We start from the raw sequence: 14,484 nt of genomic DNA, 5'->3' as shown, positions 1-14,484 counted from the left end.
CTCATAAAGAGAGTTAATGATCCTTTAATCTCTCTGCAGCGGTGACAGTTCGTTTTAAATTGCAGAGGAATGTGTTGGGAGCAGATGAAGAATTGTTAAAGTTCATTTACGTTCATGTAACAAAAACCATTAAAATCTCGTGTGATGGTGTCACTTTGCCGTTTCTGCCCCGATGAAACCGTCATCTCTCTGGATAAAGAACCGGCGGATCGATAGCCCCACCAATCACCCTCAGACACCCACAGATCCATACGTCCATTGACCCGTCCTGACACTCGCTGGCTTCTGCATCGCTGCAAAGATCTTCCACACATTGATCCATAACCCCCCCACATCACCCCATCACCCCCCACGTCACCCCCATCGCCCCCCACACACACACAATAATAGATGCTGCTGCTGATTCAGGCCCCAAAGGACACAGGGCTTCACACACCGTAACCTGGGACGACAGCAGGGGAAGGAAGGAAGGAAGGAAGGAAGGAAGGAAGGAAGGAAGGAAGGAAGGAAGGAAGGAAGGAAGGAAGGAAGGAAGGATGGAAGGAAAAAATGAAAGACGATAGGAAGAAAGAAAAGAAGGATGGAAGGAAGGAACGATGGAAGGAAGAAAGGAAGGAACGAAGGAAGAAAGTAAGAAAAGAAGGAAGGAAATATGGAAGTAAGGAGCAAAGACGGAAGGAAGAAAGGAAGGTAAAAAGAAATGAAGAGAAGAAGGAAGGAAAAAGGAAAAATGGAAGGAAGAAAGATAGAAAAGAAGGAAGGAAGGAAAAAATGAAAGATGCAAGGAAGAAAGGAAGGAAAGAAGAAAATAAGGAAGGAAGGAAAGATGGAAGGAAGGAGCAAAGACGGAAGGAAGGAAAGAAGGAAGGATGGAAGGAAGGAAGAAATGAAGGGAAGAAGGAAGGAAAAAATGAAAGTTGGAAGGAAAGAAGGAACGAACAAAAGAAGAAAGTAAGGAAAGTTGGAAGGAAGGAGCAAAGATGGAAGGAAGAAAGGAAGGACGGAAGGAAGAAATTAAGGGAAGAAGGATGAAAAAGGAAAGATGGAAGGAAGAAAGTAAGGCAGGAAGGGAGGACAGAAGGAAGGACGGAAGAAGGAAGAAAGGAAGGAAAGAAAGAAAGAAGGAAAGAGGGAAGGAAGGAAGGACGGAAGATAATAATAAGGACAGAAGAAAGGAAGGATGGAGGGCTGACCAATTAATCTCATTTGCATCGTCATTGCGATATTAAAAACTAAACTAAACTGTCATCGCACATTGTATTGGACATTTTGGTATCGTGCAGGTTTAGAAGGAAGAAAGGAAGGAAGGAAGGAAGGAAGGAAGGAAGGAAGGAAGGAAGGAAGGAAGGAAGGAAGGAAGGAAGGAAGGAATCACAGAGAGGAGGAGGAGAGAGAGAGAGAGAGCAGCCAAACCAGGATCAAACTGGTGTTTCCTGTGCCAGTATTGAGATGCAGATCCACTTTCACAGCTCATAATGGAGCCTGTCAGGAGTTTATATGTGTGTGTGTGTGTGTGTGTGTGTGTGTGTGTGTGTGTGTGTGTGTGTGTGTGTGTGTGTGTGTGTGTGTGTGTGTGTGTGTGTGTGTGTGTGTGTGTGTGTGTGTGTGTGTGCGTGTGTGCGTGTGTGCGTGTGTGTGTGTGTGTGTGTGTGTGTGTCCATGTGGAAGAGGTTCTCACACATCTGTCCTGAGCTGCTCCTCTGATGGAGCGAATGAGCTTCTATTGTTGCTGCTACGACCCGACACGTTCAATGACGACTTCAGATTCACATGCGTATACGACGGCCGCGTGTTTACACACACACACACACACACACACACACACACACACACCATGAATAAACCTATACAGTAGACCTGACAAACAGTGTAAGAGAGCTGTGGTGAAATGATCTGAACAGGACCAAAGTTTGTTCAAGTGGAAGATGAAATGATCCAAAAGACATAAAGTTACACACATGACACATTCACTTTACATTTTAATATAGTGTGTGTGTGCCCTGCCCTTTTTTAGTCTTAAAGCAGAAGTAAGGTGAATATTTGTGTTAATATAAGTCTTAAATAGTTGTATCTTCCGACAGCAATCACTTCTATAGAGTGTTTGGTCTGAAACACGGGTCTGTCAGTCACTCTGCTCTGCTCTGAGCCGAGGAGAAAACTTTCCTTGTATCCTACAACCTTTATCCAATGAGGAGAGAGAACGGCATAAAGGGGCAGTCCTCTCTGTGTGCAGCCAAGGGATGCGCGTGAATGTGGTGACGTAGGGACGAGGGCGGGGACTGCTAACTCCATCGGCTGACAGGAAGTTAGCCAAAACCACCGGATCGCTTACTTCTGCTTTAATCTAAAAAAAATAAAACTTTTTTTTTTGTGATCAGATTTTTATTTTATTTTAAGGTAAAAATATGAACATTCAAAAAGAGAATAGAATAGAATTAAACTTATTTTATAAAGTTGTGTAAAAACTCTTTTAATACTTTTTAAGGGTCTTAATTTTCCCCAAATTGATTTATCACCTTGTAATACTTCTCAAGACCCCGCGGACACCCTGGAGTAGATGATTGGTGAATTATCGATTTTGGGTGAAGTCTCCCTTTAACAGGTGTATTATTATTATTATTATTCTGTGACGGGACTTCTTGAGTCAGGTAGCAGTGTTATAACGGGGGGAACTGTAACTTTAAGGATTATTTACCACTGAAGAAAGTAGTGCTGTTTATAACACTTTATCCTGTTACATGCAGCGTCTGTTGTCTGACGTCTGCCCCATTTCACGTGAATGCAACATCAAGAATACGTTCAGATACAACAACCGCACCGCGAGATGGGGGGAATTCCTACATATTATACCTTTAAGGAAAAAATATAAACTGATATTGATTAAAATATTGCAAAAGAGAGTTTCATGTTGAACTTTCTGCCTGTTGGAGCTCGTTTGCTGAAGTCTTCACACACTGCAAAAACCCCAAATCTTTTGAAGAATATTTGTCTTATTTCTTGCCAAAATGTCTCATTTCTACTCAATACTGACCTCTTTCCACTTAAAACAAGACTCATCACCTAAAAGTCATCTTGGTTTAAGATCATTTTCACTTGTTTCAAACAAGTTTTCACTTAAAATAAGTGGAAAAATCTGCCAGTGAAAGCAAGTTTTTTGTGTTTGTAATAAGAAAGAAAAACTTGCTCCACTATCAGATTTTTCTACTTATTTCAAGTGAAAATCTGCTTGAAAGAAGTAAAAAGTGTCTAAAAACAAGCTGCTTTTTAATGTGATGAGTCTTATTTTAAGTAGAATGAGATTGTTTCGACTAGAAATAAGACAAATGTTCTTGGTAAGAGTTTGAGTTTTTGCAGTGCACGAACGGGGGTGACCACACGTTTGCATGATGCCTCTCTCTCTGTGTGTGTGTGTGTGTGTGTGTGTGTGTGTGTGTGTGTGTGTGTGTGTGTGTTTGACTTTGTGTGTTTCAGCTTCATGTTGTGTTGAACTCTCCCCGTTGTCCTGAGTCAGAGCAGCACATCTGAGTTAAACCGTCTCCAGTTTCAAACCCCAACATTTTCTAAAGCAGCGTTTCACTCAGCAGAGATGGTTGGAGGAGGAGGAGGAGGAAGAGGAGGTATGGGGGGGTGGGGGTTTAACAGAAGGGCAGGCAACACGGGGTCACACCGGAGAGAGGGAGAGGAGGAGAACCGAGAGAGAGAGAGGGAGGAGGAGGAGAGAAGAGGGGGGGCTGTAGGAGAGAAAGGAAGGAAGCCGGAGAGAGGCAGAGAGAGGGAGCTGGCCGGTGGGGGAGGGACAGCAGCCAGGCCGCTGCTCATTGGTCGAGAGGCTGCAGCTCTCCGCTCCCCGGCTGGATGGATTGACTTAGCTCGGCTCGAGTTACACCATTTGCCGGAGCATTAGTTTGTTTTTCTCTCTCTCTCTCAGCAGGAGGAGAAGTTGATTCTCCACCTCCACCGCGGCGGACGGACATTTCTATAAATACAATACACTGATTTTTTTTTTTTTTTTTTTTGCAACTGTGTGTTGTTGGATTTACGGCAAGAAAACGGGACCAACACACAAAGCGATTCCGATGAGGTGAGTTAGTGGTTTGTGCAGCAGCAGCAGCAGCAGCAGCAGCAGCAGCCTGGATCGGACTTTATTGTGCCGCAGTAACGCAGCGAAAGTCCTGGACTCACTCACTGGTATTAAGAGTCCGGGTCCAGAGATCCACAGAGCAGCAGGGGGGGTAGGGGGGTGTGTGGGGGGTGAAGGGTGGAGGGGGGGGTCCCAACTGAACCGGACCAGACCGGACTGGACCGTGGTGGGTCTTTACTTTAACCCCGGGGAGAGTGCGTTCATCCCGGCTGGCTGAGCTCCGCGGAGGGAGCCTCGATCCACCGCTGATAGAGAGAGAGAGCAGCGTAAAGAGTGTGTGTGTGTGTGTGTGTGTGTGTGTGTGTGTGTGTGTGTGTGTGTGTGTGTGTGTGTGTGTGTGTGTGTGTGTGTGTGCGTGTGTGTGTGTGTGTGTGTGTGTGTGTGAGAAGTTAACACTGATGATGAATCACGGTGTGTTGTTGTGTGAACGGACTCAGCGACGAGTGAGTTCTGCGTTAATCTGCTCTTTTTATTTAATTCTATCATTATTACTATTATTTATTTTTATTTCCCCCCGGTGTGTGCGTGCATATGTGTGTGCGCGTGCATGCATGTGTGTGTGAGAGAGAGAGAGAGAGAGCTTCACGCGCCCTCTGTTGTCTCTAACCCCCCCCCCCCGTTAACCCGCGCGCTGTTTGCTCGGACAGCAGCGCGTCGTTAATGTTGATGCGTTTTCCCTCTGGTTTCCAAAGTTAACAGTATAGTGAAGGGGCTGGTGTGTGTGTGTGTGTGTGTGTGTGTGTGTGTGTGTGTGTGTGTGTGTGTGTGTGTGTGTGTGTGTGTGTGTGTGTGTGTGAGTGAGTGAGGGAGGGGGGCAGGGCGGGGGGATCGGGGGAGGGAGGAGGGGGGGACTGGGGGGAGGTTGGTTGGTGTGGTCGTGGCAGCAGCTTTGAAGATCAGTGATCAGTCCGAGTCTGTTCTGTGCGTAACTGGATCAAAGAGAGCAAAGCGAAGTGGTTCTGGATCGGATGGACCGGGTTAAGGACCAGGACTAGAACCAGCACCAGGACCAGGACCAGGACTACCTCTACCTATTCCCTCCGTGTTGTGGATTAAACTCAGGAATATGACATGCAGCAGCAGCAGCAGCAGCAGCAGCAGCAGTCGGATCGGTCAGCAGAGAACCAGGTAGGTGTCCTGTCCTGTCCGGAGCGGAACGGAACGGACCCGAGTGTTGCCGAGTCCAGCCGAACGGAACCGAGCCGAGCCGAGTCGAACCGAGCAGAACCAGAATCTAGAGCCAGAGAGAAGCAGCTGGTTCCGATCCACATGCAGAGAAATGTGTTAAACATTTCAACAGAGTCAAATCAGAGCTTCGCCATTGTCGCTCCGCTCTGCTCCTCCTCCTCTTCAAGTCTTCTCTCCTTCTCCTCCTCCTTCAATTTATCTACATTTATCAGTTTATTCTTCAGACTCGCAGCTTCAGTTATAAATGTCGCTGGTTTTTCCTCTAAAATGAAGTTGCAGCTTCGAGCAGGAGAGACAAGAGACGGAGCGGAGACAATGAGAGAGAGCGGACACTGTTGGTTTCCTCTGGATCCTCCGCGTCCTGCTGTTTCTGTTTCCTCCGCTCCTATCAACACTCATATTATTAATAATAATAGGCCTAATAATGATAATAATTAGAATAAGAATAAACTTTATTATTCAGTAATGTTGGATGATAAAGAGGAAGAAGCGCTGAGCTGCTGCGCCCAGCCCCGTCTCTGTCTCTGCTGCTGCTGTCACTCCACCGCTGTCCCCCGCGTCTTTGTTGTCTTTTGTATCCGTGCTAACATGTGGACTAAAGGGGCCCTGAAAAGATTTAGCACGGATAAAAAACCTGAATGAATGCCTTCACGGCCCAGCCCCAGCACAGCACAGCACAATGCACAGGCAGCACAAACAGCTCCAACAGCCCCGAGTCCGAGCTGCTGCTGCCGCTGCGTGGAGCGAGTGCGCAGCGGAGGAGCGGAGGAAAAGAAAAAAGAAAAACAAGTTGACAAATGGGCAGAGAATGAAAAGAGAGAAAGGAAATAAACGGAGAAAGAAGAAGAGATAAAGAGGAGAATAATGAATAAAGAGATAAACAGGACGCTCCATTGGTTTAATGAGGAGGAAGAGGGTGTAGTCTCTCTCTTCTTTCTTCTATCAGCTTTATAGGGAAATGAACCAAATGAAGAAAACGAGCAGAAACAACAGAAGAGGTTGTTTTTGTAAAGTTCAATCAGAACAAGGAGGTTCTGGGTAAACGGAGCAGAACTCAGTGGATTCTGCTTCTCTAAATGTTCCTGCTGCTGCTGCTTCTCATTGATTCTCTCATAGTTAGTTGTTAGTGTTGGTTTGTTGGTTGGTTTGTGAACATCTGCTCCAGATGTGGACCGAGCTGGTTCAGGTTCTGGACTCTGCATGGTGGACCTGTTGTTGGTGTCAGGACAGGAGAACAGTTCAGTTCAGACCCAGCTGGTTGGGGGTGGAGGGGGGGTAATGGGGGGTCAGGAGGACTCATGGACCCAGAACGACCGCTGTTAACCTGCAGCTGTGACCCGGGACCGACAGACAGCGTCCTTCACTTCGATTCTCGGCCGCTGGGGCCACTGATGACATGTTTTACACTGCAAAAACTCAAATATCTCACCAAGAATACAGTATTTGTCTCATTTCCAGTCAAAACAAATCTCATTCTACTAAAAATAAGACTCATCACATAAAAAGCAGCTTGTTTTTAGACACTTTTCACTTTAAATAAGTAGAAAAATCTGATAGTGGAGCAAGTTTTTCTTCCTTATTACAAGCACAGCAGATTTTTCTACTTATTTCAAGTGAAAATTTGTTCAAAACAAGTGAAAATGATCTAAAAACAAGTTCATTTTTAGGTGATGAGTCTTATTTTAAGTGGAAATAGATTAGTTTTGACAAGAAATAAGACAAATAGGCTGTTCTTGGAAAGATTTTGAGTTTTTTGCTGTGTGACCCTGTGCTGGAGTCAAGTGTGTGTGTGAGTGAATGTATGTGTGTGTGTGTGAGGGGCTTCTGATCGGGGGTGGGGCTCCATTGTTGTTGAGTCGCCCAAAGCTCCTTTTGTTTGCGGGTCACACCTGCAGCTTTGTGGGTCTTTGTGCTCCAGCAGCGCAGCACAGCAGAACTCTCTCCTGTTTCACTCAGTGACTGTGACGGTTTAAGGTGGCATTGCCCCCCCCCCACACACCCCCCCCTCCCCCTTTACCCCCCCAGCTCTGCAGCAACAAGTCCAACCAACACTGATCTGTCCTGTGTGGCTGCTGCTTCTTGATTACTCTCTCAGAGCTCAGAGCGTTGTAGCACGGTGCAGCAGCAGCAGCAGCAGCAGACTCTGTGTCTGCACTGCAAAAACTCAAAATCTTACCAAGAATATTTGTCTTATTTCTAGTCAAAATGTCATTTCTAGTCAAAATAAATCTAATTATACTTAAAATAAGACTCATCACATTAAAAGTAGCTTGTTTTTAGACACTTTTTTAAAACTTTTTTCAAGCAAATTTTCCACTTAAAATGAGAAGAAAAATCTGATAGTGGAGCAAGTTTTTCTTTCTTATTACAAGCACAAAAAACTTCCTTTCACTGGCAGATTTTTCATCTTATTTCAATTGAAAATTAGTTTGAAACAAGTAAAATGATCTAAAAACAAGTTAATTTTTAGGTGATGAGTCTTATTTTAAGTGGAAAGAGATTAGTTTTGACTAGAAATGAGACATTTTGACAAGAAATAAGACAAATATTCTTGGAAAGATGTTCAGTTTTTGCAGTGCAGTGTCCAGCTTTGGGACGGATGGAGGGGCCAGACGTGTATTTACAGTCGTGCAGCGTCTAAAAGCTGAAACTGAACTCCTGAGATCTGGTTTCTGGTTTCAGATCCACCGCCACCGCTGCCGTTGTTCTCATCGTTGTTGTTGTTGGGTTTGTGCAGCAGCTCGGCCTGAAGCAGCAGCAGCAGCTCATTGTTCTCCTGGGATTATTATCATCCACACTCACGCAACGCTGCTGCTTTATTATGCATTATTATTATTATTATTATTAGCCCCAATTCCTGCAAAAAAATAGGACAGAGAGAGATGCAAAGTGTTTCAGTGGAGGCTCTGATATGTGTGTTAATCTGTTCACAACACTTAGAGTCCGTCCACATGAGCACAGATTCAATGAACTGGAACCAGACTAACTTTAGTTTTTTACTGTAGGCAAAGTTAAAAGTCCAAAACTTAAAAATGTAGGCTCACAAATTGACATGTATAAAGCAGATATTCACATTTCCTTTTCACTCACGATTCCTCATAAACCTGGGTCTGCCACCTGTGATGACAGATTCTAGATTCTTTGAGTTGAAAAAACAAACAAAACTCGAAATTCAATGAACTGGAACCAGACTAACTTTTGTTTTTGTTACTATATAGGCAAAGTTAAAAGAGTTGAAACAGGAAACATCCTGGTTGCACATGATGAACTAGTAGATGAAACATTAACTTGACTTTACGACTCCCATAGACAGTCAACATTTAATCATCCACTTCTGATGTTTGGAGTTTGAACGACGCAGCGGGGAAGCGTTCTGTCTTCTTCTCTGTTGGTTGGTTGTTGTTGTTGTTGCTGGTGTTGATGTGTGTGTGTGTGTGTGTGTGTGTGTGTGTGTGTGTGTGGCAGCGTCACAGCGCCACACACAGGCCTGGTGGACGCGCTGCAGCGTTTAGAGGAGAGTCGGTTTCAGTGGACGCAGCAGAGATTTATAGAAACGACGTCACGTTTACGCGGAGAAAGATGGTTTTGTGTGAAGCTCCGTTCTCGTCTTGAATCTTCAGCTCCAACTACCCCCTCTGCACCCCCCCACCACCAGTAGAAACAGCACACTGCAAAAACTCAAAATCTTACCAAGAATATTTGTCTTATTTCTAGGCAAAACAAATCTTGTTATAGCCTACTTAAAATAAGACTCCTCACATTACAAAGCAGCTTGTTTTTAGACACTTTTCAATTCTTTCAAGCAGATTTTCACTTGAAATAAGTAGAAAAATCTGACAGTGGAGCAACTTTTTCTTTCTTATTACAAGCACAAAAGATTTTTTCCACTTGTTTCAAGTGAAAATCTGTTTCAAACAAGTGAAAATTATCTAGAAACAAGCTAATTTTTAGGTGATGAGTCTTATTTTTTAGTGTAAAGAGATTAGTTTTGACTAGAAATGAGACATTTTGACTAGAAATAAGACAAATATTCTTGGAAAGATTTGAGTTTTTGCAGTGTTCTCCATATCTATCTAAAATAAAAGATAAAGATTTTATTATAGTCACAGCCATGATCCCTCTTTCATCCACAGATGCAAATGGCCCAAGTCAGTGGAGCAAGTTTTTCTTTCTTATTACAAGCACAAAACATTTGCTTCCTTTCACTGGCAGATTTTTCTACTTATTTCAAGTAAAAACGTGTTTGAAACAAGTGAAAATGATCTAAAAACAAGTTAATTTTTAGGCGATGAGTCTTATTTTAAGTGGAAAGAGTTTAGTTTTGACTAGAAATTAGACATTTTGACAAGAAATAAGACAAATATTCTTGGAAAGAGTTTGAGTTTTTGCAGTGTACTCTACCCCCCCTCCTCCTCCCCCCATGTTTAACACCATGGGCCTGAGCCAACAACATCAGCGGGGAGAGAGAGACACAGAAAGCCTGTAATAACAGAGGTAGAGCGAGCGAGCAGAGGCTGAATGGCCCCGAGTTGCGTGACAAGCCCAGCGTTTCTAGGCTTGTTGAGGCCTACACACACACACACTATACACACACACACACACACACTATACACACACACACACACACTATACTACACACTACACACACACACTGGAGGGTAGAACTGGAGAGTGCAGAGAGGAATAGTCAATAGAAAACATGCTGGGCTCACTGGAGATTGAGGAGTAATTTTAGATGGCTGACCTCTGGATGTCTGCTGTTTCTGTTTTACATTAAACTCAGTGAGGAGAGACTTCACTTCTCCTCCTCCTCCTCCTCCTCCTCCTCCTCCTCCTCCTCCACGCCGAGGCTGCAAGGAATCATGGGAGATCAGAGCTGGATTGTTTTTAGACAGAGAGCAGTGAAGGGTCCATGAAGAGTCTGGAGCTTCTTCTTCCTGTCGTTGTGCCTCCGGTGTCGGTCTATTCCCGTCCTCGGCTTCTCCTTGAAAACTCTGCTGCTGCTGCTGCTGCTGCTGCTGCACTTTATTTATTGCTCAGGGTTTAAACACAACACGGTTTCCTGGAGGTGGTGGTGGTGGTAAAAAAGAAAAAAAAAGAAAAAAAGAAGAAGGAGCTGCGATGCTTTTAAGGAACACGTCTGCACTGCAAAAACTCAACATCTTACCAAGAATATCTGTCTTATTTCTAGTCAAAACAAATCTCATTCTACTTAAAATAAGACTCATCGCATTAAAAAGCAGCTTGTTTTTAGACACTTTTTACTTCTTTCAAGCAGATTTTCACTTTAAATAAGTAGAAAAATCTGATAGTGGAGGAGGTTTTTCTTTCTTATTACAAGCACAAAAAACTTCCTTTCACTGGCAGATTTTTCTACTTATTTCAAGTGAAAATTAGTTTGAAACAAGTGAAAATTATATAAAAACAAGTTAATTTTTAGGTGATGAGTCTTATTTTAATTAGTTTTGACTACAAATGAGACATTTTGACAAGAAATAACAAATATTCTTGGGAAGATTTAGAGTTTTTGCAGTGTGTGTGGTAATTCAGAGTTTCCTCCTCCTCCTCCTCATCATTAGTTCCTCTGCTGATAGTTGTTTTTCACTTGTTGGAGTCCAGAGATCCAGATCAGATTAGATTAGATTAGACCTTTATATCATCAATTTACGGTGAAAACCTCCAACCTGTGGTTTCAGCTCCGCGCTGTGACTCACGGTGACGGACGACCTCGTCATCCTGAGTCACCACGACGACCACGCTGCCTCACAGGATAAATAAATACTCAGCAGTATACAGCAGTGAGATTATGTCGATGACTAAACGCAGCAGCACCACTCCCAGTCTGATAATAACAGACTTTAATCTGCACGTCGCTGCAGAACAACTCTGGGAGCAGTTCAACACGTCACAGCTACAGATTCACTACTCAACGTTTAGTCAGCGGCCAGCAGCAGCAACACGTTGGAGCAGAGAGACACAGGTCCAGACCTGGGTTATTATACTTCACTAAAACTAAAACTAAACGGAGCAGTGGAAAAATAACTTAGTTTTTTGTATTTCAGTTGACTAACTAACTAAAGTCAGATTACATTATAGCTTAGTTGTAGTTTTCTTAGAGATGCTAAATCTGCAGGAAGGAAACGCCACAGCTCAATATGGGACGACTTGGAACGGACATTTTCATTATAAAGTAATCTGTTGATTATTTAAACAATTAATAGATTAGTTTTCTGGACAATAAAATGTTGGAAAATGTCAATAAGACAAGACGACGTCCTCAAATGTCTTGTTTTGTCCACAAACCAAACAGAGACTCAGTTTATTGTCATAAAGGAACAAAGAAACCAGAAATATTCACATTTAAGAAGCTGAAATCAGAGAATCTGGACTTTTGTTTTTCTTTTAAAACGACTCAAACTGATTATTAGATTATCAGAATAGTTGACGATTAATTTAATAATCAGTTATTGTGCGATTAATTGATTAATTGTTGCAGCTCTAGTTGGAACTGCTGCATAACAGGAGCGATTAAAAAGAAAATCTTCAGACTCATTCTTCTAGAACTAAAATATGAGGAAACTAGAGCTTCCTTTTTCTTAAAAAACTACTCAAACTGGTTATTAGATTATTGTTTCTATTAATCGATGAATTGTTGCAGCTCTAACAGGATGCAACTAAAAGGGAAACATCCCACAAATGTGGAAGTTCATCGTCAGAGGTCACACAGAGGCTTTCTCCTCAAGACTGAAATAAAAACTGCAAGTCAATTAATTCCTCTAAAATAAAAATAGAAACTAATGGAATTGTTAACCCTATAATAGTCTTGGTCCAGATGAGTCAATCATAAAGGAACAAAGAAACCAGAAATATTCACTTTTAAGAAGCTGAAATCAGAGAATTTGGACTTTTTTTTCGTATTATTAGATTATTGTTTTGATTAATAGATTAATTGTTGCAGCTCTAACGGGATGCAACTAAAAGGGAAACATCCCACAAATGTGGAAGTTCATCGTCGGAGGTCACACAGAGGCTTTCTCCTCAAGACTGAAATAAAAACTGGAAGTCAATTCCTCTAAAATAAAAACTAAACTAAATAAAAATAGAAACTAATGAAGATGTTAACCCTATAATAGCCTTGGTCCAGATGAGTCATGTCATAAAGGAGCAAAGAAACCAGAAATGTTCACATTTAAGAAGCTGGAATCAGAGAATTTTGACTTTTATTCTTAAAAAAAAACTACTCAAACTGATTATTAGATGATTATTTGATGAATTGTTGCAGCTCTAAGAGGATGCAACTCAAAGGGAAACATCCCACAAATGTGGAAGTTCACCGTCGGAGGTCACACAGAGGCTTTCTGGAAGTCAATTCCCCTCAAATAAAAACTAAACTAAATAAAAATAGAAACTAATGGAGATGTTAACCCTATAATAGCCTTGGTCCAGATGAGTCCAGATGAGCCCCCCCCCCCCCCCCCCCCCCCCCCCCTGGCTGCCGATCAGCTTCCTGTGTGGATCAATCACGGCTCTAATGGTTTGGCAGCCGGCGCTGGAGCAGGTGCGCTCTGGGGCTAATTGAAAAATGAGTCAATACTATGTGTTGTGTTGTGTGTGTGTGTCCGTGTGCACACATAACACACACACACAGGCGAGTCGGCCTTTGCGTTGCAGCGTTTGAAAGAGTGATTATGTATGTGCAGCCATGTGTGTGTGTGTTTGTGTATCCCAGTGCGCTCCCAGCTAATCCGTCCCTCTGCCTGTGTGACGTCTGCCGGTAAATTGTTTATATCCGTTCGGGCTTTGCCTGCATGAATAATTTGTTTGCCTTATAAATATTTGAACGTACACCGATCATTAATATGCACAGACACAGTCTTGTCTCTGAAGCGCCCGTCCACACACAACACACACACACACTGACAGACACACTAAACCCTGCCACTCCCACAGTAAATGATGAGCGTAGCTGCTGCACTGCAAAAACTCTAGATATTCCCAAGAATATTTGTCTTATTTCTTGTCAAAATGTCTCATTTCTAGTCAAAACTAAACTCTTTCCACTTAAAACAAGACTCATCACCTAAAAATGAACTTGTTTTTAGATCATTTTCACTCTTTTCAGCAAATTGTCACTTGAAATAAGTAGAAAAATCTGCCAGTGAAAGCAAGTTCCTGTGTTTGTAATAAGAAAGAAAAACTTCACTATCTCCACTATCAGATCTTTCTACTTATTTCAAGTGAAAATCTGCTTGAAAGAAGTAAAAAGTGTCTAAAAACAAGTTATTTTTTATGTGATGAGTCTTATATTTTAAGTAGAATTAGATTTGTTTGACTAGAAATAAAATTTTGACTAGAAATAAGACAGATATTCCTGGTAAGATATTAGAGTTTTTACAGTGTGCTGCTGGTGGATCATCATGTTGACAATCAGATGCTGCACAAATCACAGTATTATCCACACAAAAATTACTACAATGTCACAACAGCTGTGAGCGGCCGACCGGTGAGTCACCGCGGCAACACGGCGCTGATGGGAGTCGGCTGAGGTCAGAGGCAGAGCTGCTGAAGCTCAGGACAAAGATACAGCAGCACAGATGCACAGAGACAGCAGCAGGTCGGCCGCGCTGCTAACAGGACACACACACACACACACACACACACACACACAGAGAGACACACACACACACACACACACACACACACACAGAGAGACACACACACACACACACACACACACACAGAGAGAGACTCCCCACCGGTCACTTGGCTGACCTTCGCTCAGACAGCAGATGCAGCGAGAGGCCGAGCTCCTCCTGAAGCTCAGTCATCAATAAACCAGAGAGAGAGAGAGAGAGAGAGTGTGTGTGTGTGTGTGTGTGTGTCTGTGTGTGTGTGTGTGTGTGTGTGTGTGTGTGTGTCTCACAGCGGAAGTCACACCTCTCTCATCGCCTCATTCACCAATATCTGCTTCAGGATTTACAACCTGCAGCTCTAGTTTCCTCATGTTGCAGCTCTAGAAGAATCAATCTGAAGATTTTCTTTGCAGCAGTTCCAACTAGAGCTGCAACGATTAATCAAACAATAATCCATTACTAAATGAATAATCAACTATTCTGAAAATCTAATAATCAGTTTGAGTCGTTTTTTTTTAAAGA

General features: G+C 42.9%; 1 protein-coding gene across 4 annotated transcripts in view; it reads left to right on the top strand.

Moving 5' to 3' along the window:
- The first annotated feature begins 3,883 nt into the window (after nt 1-3,883).
- The window catches only part of sema6d (semaphorin 6D), a 39,996-nt gene continuing 29,395 nt past the window's right edge, over nt 3,884-14,484 (top strand). For all 4 annotated transcript variants that reach the window (XM_085804799.1, XM_085804783.1, XM_085804791.1 and 1 more), the window contains exon 1: nt 3,884-4,081. The gene's annotated coding sequence lies outside the window, so the exon portion shown is untranslated. The remainder of the gene's footprint in view (nt 4,082-14,484) is intronic.

This window comes from Trachurus japonicus, chromosome 3 (genome assembly GCF_045865225.1).
Source record: "Trachurus japonicus isolate A0001 chromosome 3, Traja_1.0".
NCBI lineage: Eukaryota > Metazoa > Chordata > Actinopteri > Carangiformes > Carangidae > Trachurus > Trachurus japonicus.
Note: the sequence above shows the minus strand (reverse complement) of the source record. Positions and strands in the feature narration are given on the sequence as shown.